This window comes from Octopus bimaculoides, chromosome 14 (assembly GCF_046866305.1).
Source record: "Octopus bimaculoides isolate indiv1 chromosome 14, ASM4686630v1, whole genome shotgun sequence".
In the NCBI taxonomy this organism is placed as follows: domain Eukaryota; kingdom Metazoa; phylum Mollusca; class Cephalopoda; order Octopoda; family Octopodidae; genus Octopus; species Octopus bimaculoides.
In genome coordinates, this window is record NC_142941.1 from 32,022,621 (window position 1) to 32,032,724 (window position 10,104).

General features: G+C 30.4%; 1 long non-coding RNA gene across 1 annotated transcript; it reads right to left on the bottom strand.

Moving 5' to 3' along the window:
* Nucleotides 1-1,273: 1,273 nt before the first annotated feature.
* On the bottom strand, nt 1,274-9,570 carry LOC149132674 (uncharacterized). The gene is made up of 2 exons (XR_016244277.1): nt 8,970-9,570; nt 1,274-2,166 (listed from the first exon to the last, which is right to left on the bottom strand). It is a non-coding gene; the product is annotated as an uncharacterized LOC149132674 (long non-coding RNA).
* Between the last annotated feature and the right edge of the window lie 534 nt (nt 9,571-10,104).

The following is a 10,104-nucleotide window of genomic DNA, read 5'->3' on the forward strand; positions in this document are numbered from 1 at the left end:
CTCACCTCTATGAGCTCATTTATATCCAAAGAAACAGAAGCTTTCAGAGAAAGATTTAAGACAGATTTCACATTTGTATGATTTCTCTCTAGTGTGTATCTGATGATGTTTTGCCAATGTAGTATGTTGAGAGAAAGACTTTCTACAAATAACACAAGTTAAGGTCTTTCTCTCGTATGTAGACGGACATATTCCACTAAGTTTGGTTCTAGAGAGAAATAAATTCTGAACAGTTTACAATATGGTTTCTCACCTGTATGTATTCGTCTGTGATGAAGTAAATTCCTGCTTTGAGTAAAAGATTAATAACAAAATTCATAACTGTAAGGTTTCTCATATGTATGTAAACGAATGTGTTTTGATAGTGTTCCCTTTGAAGAAAAAGATCTTCTGCTATGTGAACACTTATATGGTTTCTCTCCTGTATGTATCCATTTATGTTTAGTCAAATTACTATTAATAAGAAAAATTTCCCACAAAATTTACAAATATAAGGTTTTACACCATATATGGTTTTACACCATATATGGTTTTACACCTATATGTATCTGTTTATCCCTTAACAAGCAAAATTTTTTGAAAAGTAATTTACCACAAACTTCACAAGAATAGACCCTTCCATCAGCGTGATCTTCCTATTTTCTTGTAAATAAGAACTGTCAGAAAAAGATTTATTAAAAATTTCATACAAAAGCAGATCTTATTCTCTTCTTTGTGCAACAATACATGCTTTGATAGACTAGTCTCTTGAGGAAAAACCTCGGCAACAAATTTGACTAGAAAATGAAGTTTTACCATCATGTATCTGAATATGTCTAAATAAGGTTCTAGCTACCAAAAACAATTTCCCACAAGACGTACTGAGAAAGTTTACTTTTCTTGCATGATTTTATGCGCCAATAAAATATTTGGAGCCAAAATATATACCACAAATTTTACAAAGTTGTGCATTCTCACCTGGCTGCCTTTCAATAGGTTAAAAAAGAAAACCTATTTTGTTTTGACATTGAAATTCTACATTTTTATTTCTTAAATTTTTGGGAGACCAAAATAGATCTTATGGGAAACTCTCTGCATGAATTATTGCTTTGGGAACATGCAACATCCTTTACTTCCTGTTGTTGTGATGTTTCCCATTTGTGTATCTCTGCTTATGGAAAATATATTCTAAAAGGAAAGCTTTTACTGCATATTTTACACAAATCTAGCTTCAGCTGTTTGTGTATCCTTCCATGTTGCAAAAGGTTAAATCTTAAAACAAAACTTCCACACATTTTACAGTAAAATTATTTTGTTGAGAATGTAACTTTTTATTTTTATTTTAGAATCTCTTGTGGAGTAATCTTCCTAGAATTTTTATCATGAATCAGTTTTAGTGCCGCTGAAGTGTATGGCCTGATGTGAATAGTTTTGGGAGACCAAAATAGATCTTATGGGAAACTCTCTGCATGAATTATTGCTTTGGGAACATGCAACATCCTTTACTTCCTGTTGTTGTGATGTTTCCCAGAGTGTGCAATAGGAATGGAAGGCTTCAAATTACCATTATGGAGAAGTACAGCTGTTATACTTCGATTTGAAGAGTCAATAAATAATGCCACTTTGCAGGATCATGATTTTGTGATAAACATTCGAAAAGTCCATCAATGTTACTGCAAAAGCAAAGCGGGCCTTCAACAGGAAAACACGATTGTAGAACCACATTTCTCTGCCAAAAATAAGTTATACGAACACCATGCTCTAGCTGATACTGCTCCTTGAGTCTTGATGCCAACAGTTCTGCTTTATCTTTTAAGAAGGATAGGTCTCTGACAAGGTCATTCAGTTCAGTAGAAATGTTTTCCTAAATTTTTTCATTTCATGAAATCTTTTTTGCATTAACTGACTTTTCCATAGGATTCAATAAACCTGTCAGGTTTTAAAATTATATTAAAATAGAGTAAAATGTCATTGTGAATAAAGTAACAAAAACTGACCAATAGGTGACCAGAACATTACCAAACAAATGGTAAATTGTACTCTGATGCAGTAACAGGTCAAAATAAGTCAGTCATTTTATAACTGTTTGAAATTGATTTGTAAAAGATATAATGATTTGATGTCTAAAAGAAGACAAGTTGTTGGGTGTCTAGATCATTCTTCAGTGGTAAAATATGGTAATGATTCCTGGAAGAAGTAAAATTAAAACAATTAACAGTCATCAAACAATAACATTAATTAAATAAAGAACATTACAAGAAAAACAAACTAAATGTAGAAAATATTCAAGATACAAAAAGAAAATCTATAATTAGTGTTAGAAAGGGAATCCAGCTTTGGAACTCATGCTAAAGCTGACATTGGAACTTGATGCAGCCATGTGGCTAACCGGATCCTGTCAAACCATCAAAGTCATGCCAGCTTGGAAAACGGACATTAAATGAAGATGATTATTTGTACTGTATCTTCTGATAGGAATTTAAAGATATGTTTTTAATATATTAAAGGACACTCCAGTATGGTACCTCAAAAGAAGTAAAAATGAAATTAAGATAAGTCTACAAGTAGAAGAGTGCTAGATTTTGTTCAATGACAAACCTGTCCAACTTGAAACTGTAAGTAAAAAATTATTGATATCTGTTATATCCTAACACCTCCAACATCATAGTACAGGTGATACTGTCGACAATAGATAAAGAATACACTGTAACAGGGTTATAACAATATAAAATAGAAACAGCGACAGTAACAAACACGCAATGAACCAACAACAATCAATATTTCCAACACATTAACTCGAACTGTAAACTGTACCTAGACTTCGAAAACCAAACTACAAACTTCCAACTATGTCAGACTGCTACTATTTATATGTAGTGGTCCTGTCTATTCTCACCGGAGGGTGCTGTACTCTCGCCACATAAATATCAATAGTAAAAATACGACAGAATTTCTTTTAATTGGAAATGGGTACAAGATGTTCAAAGTGATATTATATATAAATATCTGAACTGAATTAACCATTTCAACTTCGCCTATGTGATTTGGGGAAACCTTTCTCTGGTATTTCTCTTCCCTAGTGTCTTTACAAACTGTTTCAGCAGTCCAAGCTTTATGTGCAAAGGAGGTAATAGGACATTACATGGATCTACAAGAGGTGTATTCTTGACGCCAGACAGTCCTGGCTGGTATGATGTTCTTGTCTGCCAGTTTGATTCCAAACAATTTCTGTCAGTAGCCCGACTATCCCATAGACACAAGAAACAACAGTATTTTGTGAAACCTGGCTGCATTCTTATTAACATTCTAATAACTTTTAAAACTCCACATATTTTCCATGAGTGGCTTTCCTAGGCAATGGCATGAAGTAAACGTTCCATATTCTTATATGATCCATGAAGATGAACAGAGTGTGCAATAGGAATGGAAGGCTTCAAATTACCATTATGGAGAAGTACAGCTGTTATACTTCGATTTGAAGAGTCAATAAATAATGCCACTTTGCAGGATCATGATTTTGTGATAAACATTCGAAAAGTCCATCAATGTTACTGCAAAAGCAAAGCGGGCCTTCAACAGGAAAACACGATTGTAGAACCACATTTCTCTGCCAAAAATAAGTTATACGAACACCATGCTCTAGCTGATACTGCTCCTTGAGTCTTGATGCCAACAGTTCTGCTTTATCTTTTAAGAAGGATAGGTCTCTGACAAGGTCATTCAGTTCAGTTTGGGAAAATTTCTGAGGGTCAAAGCTATTGTCATCAGCTATGTAATCTTCCTCAGCAGCACTATCGTGACAGTCAGCATCATCATCTGATGTTTCAATACCATCATCTGGTGGAACTGGAATTGGCAGACTTCTATTGTGAGGCACGGGTCTCATTGCGGAATTCAAATTGGGATACACAATTTTGTGTTTATTTTCATAGAAAATCCTGTGACATTTACTTAGCAAGAATAACAGTCATTAAGATGGTCTTTCGGCTCCCTCCATATCATTGGAATGGCAAAAAGCATGGACTTCTTATTATTGAACCAGTTGCAAAAGCCATTTGAGCAAGCTAAGAAGACTTGTCCTGATCTCCAAATAAGAAGACCTGTCCTGATCTCCAGTTTGTCCTGATCTCCAAGAGGACAGTCAAAGTATAGCTTATAAATCTTCTTGATCTCTGGAGTTATTGTACGTTTCTGAGCTTTCACAATAAATTGTCCACAAACATAACAAAAGACATCATCTTGACATTGTTAACTCTGTAAAACAAGTAAGGAAATAGATACAAACGGTTATACTTATGTTGAATTTGAGATGATGAAATATTTCATCAGACCAATTATGACTGGACAATTTGAGATGCTGAAATACCTATTTCATCTGACAAAACTTGACTGGTTAATTTAAGATGATGAAAGATTGCATCTGAACTATGCAGCAATGAATAATGTAGTTTATTTTAAAAGTATGTTTCCATGATGTAAATGAAATATATGCATACACATCATTAATTGGAATTTCTATATAATGCATGAGCTAAAGCCAAAAACTTTCTCATCTTGAAAACTGTATGTGATGTCGAAAAACTAATTGTATATTTGAAATCAGCATTAAAAACTACACTAAGTACAGCTTGACATATGCTTGATGAAAAATACCTGTTGACCAATGATATGCTTTATTGCATATAACTGCAATTGTTTCAATACATCACTACCAGCTGTTTTTCGTTGTTTTCTTCGTTGTTCGAAAAAAGTTCGTTTTCTGTTTCGTTTTTATGTTTTCGTTTCTCATTGTGTTTAACGTTTTTTTAATGTCTTGTACCCATATATGCATGTATGTATACATATAGATGTAGGTATGTACATATATGTATGGATATGTGCATATATTTATATATTATTTATATATATATATATATATATATATATATATATATATATATATATATATATATATATATATATATATATATATATATATATATAAATATATTATTTTATTTAAAAGAGTTCCAACTCTGTCTGTTTTTTATGTTTTTTTATTTATATTCTTGTAAAATTTATGTGGGAAGACAGTCTGTTACAGTCTGTCATACCGGCCATGATGAAATACCACAAGGTATAGAAAATACGTATTCGCCTTTATATATTTATATATTTAATCCTTTATATTGAACACTCAATATTTCATATATTTAATAAGACATATTCCATATATTCAATAAGACATTCAATACTTCATTTCATTGTACCATCCATCTTTTTTTATATTATATATTATATATTCCATATTCTATATCCTACATAAATTTTACAAGAATATAAATAAAAAAAACATAAAAAAACAGACAAAGTTGGAACTCTTTTAAATAAAATAATATATTCCTCTATACACGATCATACAAAACCCTTTTTTGTATTTATTTTTACTCATATATATATATATATATATATATATATATATATATATATATATATATATAATTATGTGTATTTCTTCTATCTTAATGAATAAAAATTCTTCGGATAGAATAAATGGGTTAATAGAAACCAATGTAGCAAAGAACACAGTATTTGAAGATGAAACATCTATAGCTAACTTCTTGGACGTCACTTTAGATCTACACACTAAAACATTCTTCCCGTATCATAAACCCTCCACTAACCTAAAATATATCAGTAAATCCAGCAATCATCCAAATTCAGTAACGAGAAATTTGGTCAAAAATATTTCACTTAGACTATCCAATCTTTCTACGAATGAATGCATCTTCAATAAGGAGGCTGAATTTTACAACTTAGCTTTATCAAAAGCAGGTTACAGAGAAAAGGTTAATTATATAGATTCTAATTATGAAACCGATATGAGTAATATTAATAATAATATTTTTAATAGCAATAGTTATAATGATAAAGCTTTTAATTTAAATAATAACAATAAATACGAAGATAACCCCAACCATAAATTACCTAACGATAGCAACAAGATTAACATCCTTTCACGAAATAAGGGAAATAAAAGTCAAATAAAACCTTGTCTCAACGATAATAATAAACTAAGACTATTTATAAACAATACCGGAAAACATTCTAAACCAGAACCTAATAAATATGTCTGGGTAGTTCTTCCTTTCAGTAAAAATGTAAAATCAAACTTGGTATCCCAGTTCCAAAACGCTATAAATAAGAACTTTCCTAAACACTCTCATTACTCCCAAGTCATAAATACACACAAAGTTAGATTCGGTTTCTCTAACATGAAGAACATTTCACAGATAATATCTGCACACAATATGAAGCTTTTGCATCCACTAGAGAGTTCAAACAATAATATCATTGAACCAAACATTATTAACCCTTACCAAAATAACAATAATAACACTAATAATAATAATATAGGGAACAATATTAATAACACGACACATAATAGTAATAGTCATAACAACAAAATCATTATTTCAGAAGTCAATTCCAAAAGAATTAGTTTTTTAAGTGAAAATGTGAGACTCAGAAACACTATCTACCAATGTCAAGTTAGTACTCCCAAAAATACTCACTTTTATGTAGGTTCTTCCTCTACACCTTTATCCACTAGAATTTCTAACCATTTTTCATCCTTTAGAGATAGAAGCAAACGTAATACCACGAGCCTTAGCAAACTAATTTGGGATCTTAAAGATAATAAAAATTAAATTTAAACTAGACTGGCTTATTCTTTCTATTTCTAAGCCATATGAAAAGGGTGGAAAATTCTGCGATCTCTGTGTAACAGAATTCCTTTTTATTTTATTTTCAAAGAATAATCTGGTAAATACTTTCATAGAACATTCTTACAAATGTAAACACTGGCAAAAACATACATATTCTGCATTGAAATAACAATAAAGGTTTTTATAAAACGCTATCATATTTACCCGTAATAAGTAAATTCTTAAAATAGTTCTAATAAAACATATTAGTTTTTCCCTCAAAGGTTAGAAGATTAAAATTATTTACGATTCTAATTATTTATCTATACTTTCGTAATTTATTAACCTTAATTAGAGTATATTTTAAATCTTGATAAACCCTTGTAACACCCATAACATACTAAATTTATGTACGTATGAACATACCGGTATGGGTGTTTTTATATATACGCGTGTATCTGTGAGAGAAAACGTGTATATATATATATATATATATGTGTGTGTGTGTCTGTGTATACATATTTAGGGTTTTGTATAAAATAGAGGTGTTTTAACTGATTTTTCTGTGTACATATACGCATTATCATTTATATTTTCACTCTTACCCTTGTTTTTACTCTTATCAATATTATTTTTTTTTAAATATATAAACATGCATTTACGTATGATTTTTTGGATGTATGTACATTTTTGTGTAAAAATGTATTTATTAACACAAAGGTTTGTTTATATATTCATATATGAGTGTACTTGTGAATAAGTATGGGAGCATATTTGTGTAGATGTATTTTTTATTTAAAAAAATATATAAGTAAACATTTAGATGTTTGTGTGTGTGTGTAAATATAAATGTGTGTATATGATTGTGTATACAAGTTTATGTGAGTGTGTATGTCCACATGTGTATGTATGTGTATATATATATGTGTGTGTCTGTGTGTGTATGTATGTATATGTATATATATGTGTATGTGTATGTGTGTGTATGTGTATGTATATATATATATATATATATATGTATGTATATGTATGTATATATATGTGTATATATATTTATATATATATGTATATATATATGTGTATATGGGTATATATGTGTGTGGATGAGTGTATCTGTGTGTATGTATGTATGCGTGTATGTGTGTTTATGTATGTATATGTATGTGTATATGTGTGTATGTATATATATGTGTATGTGTGTGTGTGTGTATACATATATATATATGTACACATGCACATATATATGGATATGTGGATATATGTATATGGGTATGTGTATGTATGTATATATGAAAACACTTGAGTTCTTTTTCTTTTATATATATATATATATATATATATATATATATATATATATATATGTATGTATTTGTATGTATGTATGTATGTGCATGCGTGTGTTTACGTATGTATACATGTATATATATGTATATGCGTATCTGTTTATTTTATTAGGTAATAGGCGTAGATGTATAGCTATGTGTATGTGTATGAGTCTATTTCTATTTATACATGTGTATATATAAATAGATACATATGTGTATATGGGGACATGCACACATATGTGTATATTTGTATATGCGTGGGTACGTATGTGCATATGTATAAATGTGGACGTATGAGTGTATATATATGTGTGTGTGTATATATATATATATATATATACAAATACACATATATATATATATATGTATATATATATATATATATATATATATATGTGTGTGTGTGTGTGTGTGTGTGTGTGTGTGTGTGTGTGTGTGTATCTATATGCATGTATGTGTGTGTTTGTGTATATGTATTTATGTATGCATGTACGTTCTCACACATTTATATGTATGTGTTGTCCAACCCACTATCCGGCAGTGTCCAATTCTCTAACGGTTTTTTTCAAATGAATCAAGTCATAACCTTATCCATCTATTGTTTTCATAATCGGTCATAATGTCTTACGTTTAAGATGATTCCCATGCTTTCCCTGATGAGAAGGTTACAATTTTAATATCAAAGATCCCTATGGATCACACAGGTTGTAATCCTTTGAAACATATGTAGGAATAAAGTATGCAATTATAACATGCGTTTTCTCCATTCCTTAAATTTATATATATATATATATATATATATATATATATATATATGGGGAAAGTAAGAAGAAAAAAGCGAAAATGCACATTGGATATAAAAAATAAAGGCTTTTTTTATGAAAAGTAATGGTAAATATATACAATTAGATGAACTGAGGTAAAATTAAAAGGAATAAAACTCAGTATTTTGAATTGTTAAAGGGATTCAAAGTCATACCGGTTTCGTCAATTGCTGTTGACGGACTTCTTTCAGTTTTCGTTTACCACTCTACTATAGCCCCAGGCTTTGCTCGGCCGGGAGCAATAGTAGTAGACACTTGTCCAAGTTTCCATACATGTGTGATTGAACTCAGAAACGTGATCCGGAAGTACTTCTTACCACACACCCACATCGGCGCCTTCAAAATTGCCCCACTTCAAAATTGCTGGCCTTGCGTCAAAAATGAAAATGAGGATTATTATAAGCAATTTATCGGCGTGCTACCTAATTATTATATTTCATTTAATTTTAAAACAAACCTGATATCGAATAAATCGTACGCATTTACTAGATTATAGATACACTCTACTTTACTTGGAAAAAAAAAAAAAAAAAGAGAAAAGAAACTGAATTAGATGAGATGGTCTAGGCAGGATTGCATTTGATCGTAGGTTATCTAGGGTTAACATCTCTTTTCATGCTTCTGTTATTTCTATCTCAACTGAAACAAAACACATTTGCCAGTATTTCTGACTAACATGCATACGTGCATGCACACACACACACACACACACACACACAAAATCCCGCGTCAGTCACTAATCTTCAAACACGCACGTTTCTCTGTTTTGACATGTTTGTGATAGAACATACTAATCAATAATACTCATTCGTATCTAATGAATACAACTAATTACAGATACTGTTTCGTATTTTCAATTCTTTTGCATCATAAATTGAATGTTAGTGTTGTTTGAGTATATGTTTATTAAATATGATTTAGATTATATAGGTTTTTAGTATTTCTTAGGAAGTTAAAGTCTACAACAAAAAATATTAAGGTATCACCTATCAGTGGTCTATTTATTAAGTATGAAAGTTGTTTTCATTTAACACTTGTTTATTTTTGTAAGTTTTCTCTTATTCTGGATCATTCGTAAAAAATTTATAGCATTTCTTAAAGGTTTGCAGCAAGACTTAGGAATAGGTGCAAGCATGTTTGTGTAGTTAAGAAGTAGTCCCGGATTCGATTCTACTGCGGGACACTTTATTATCTAATGTTGACTAATACCTTGTGAGTGAAAGCCTGTCGTATATGCATGTATTATGTATATACGCTGTGTTTATAGTACAGAGATATGTGACAGGGTAA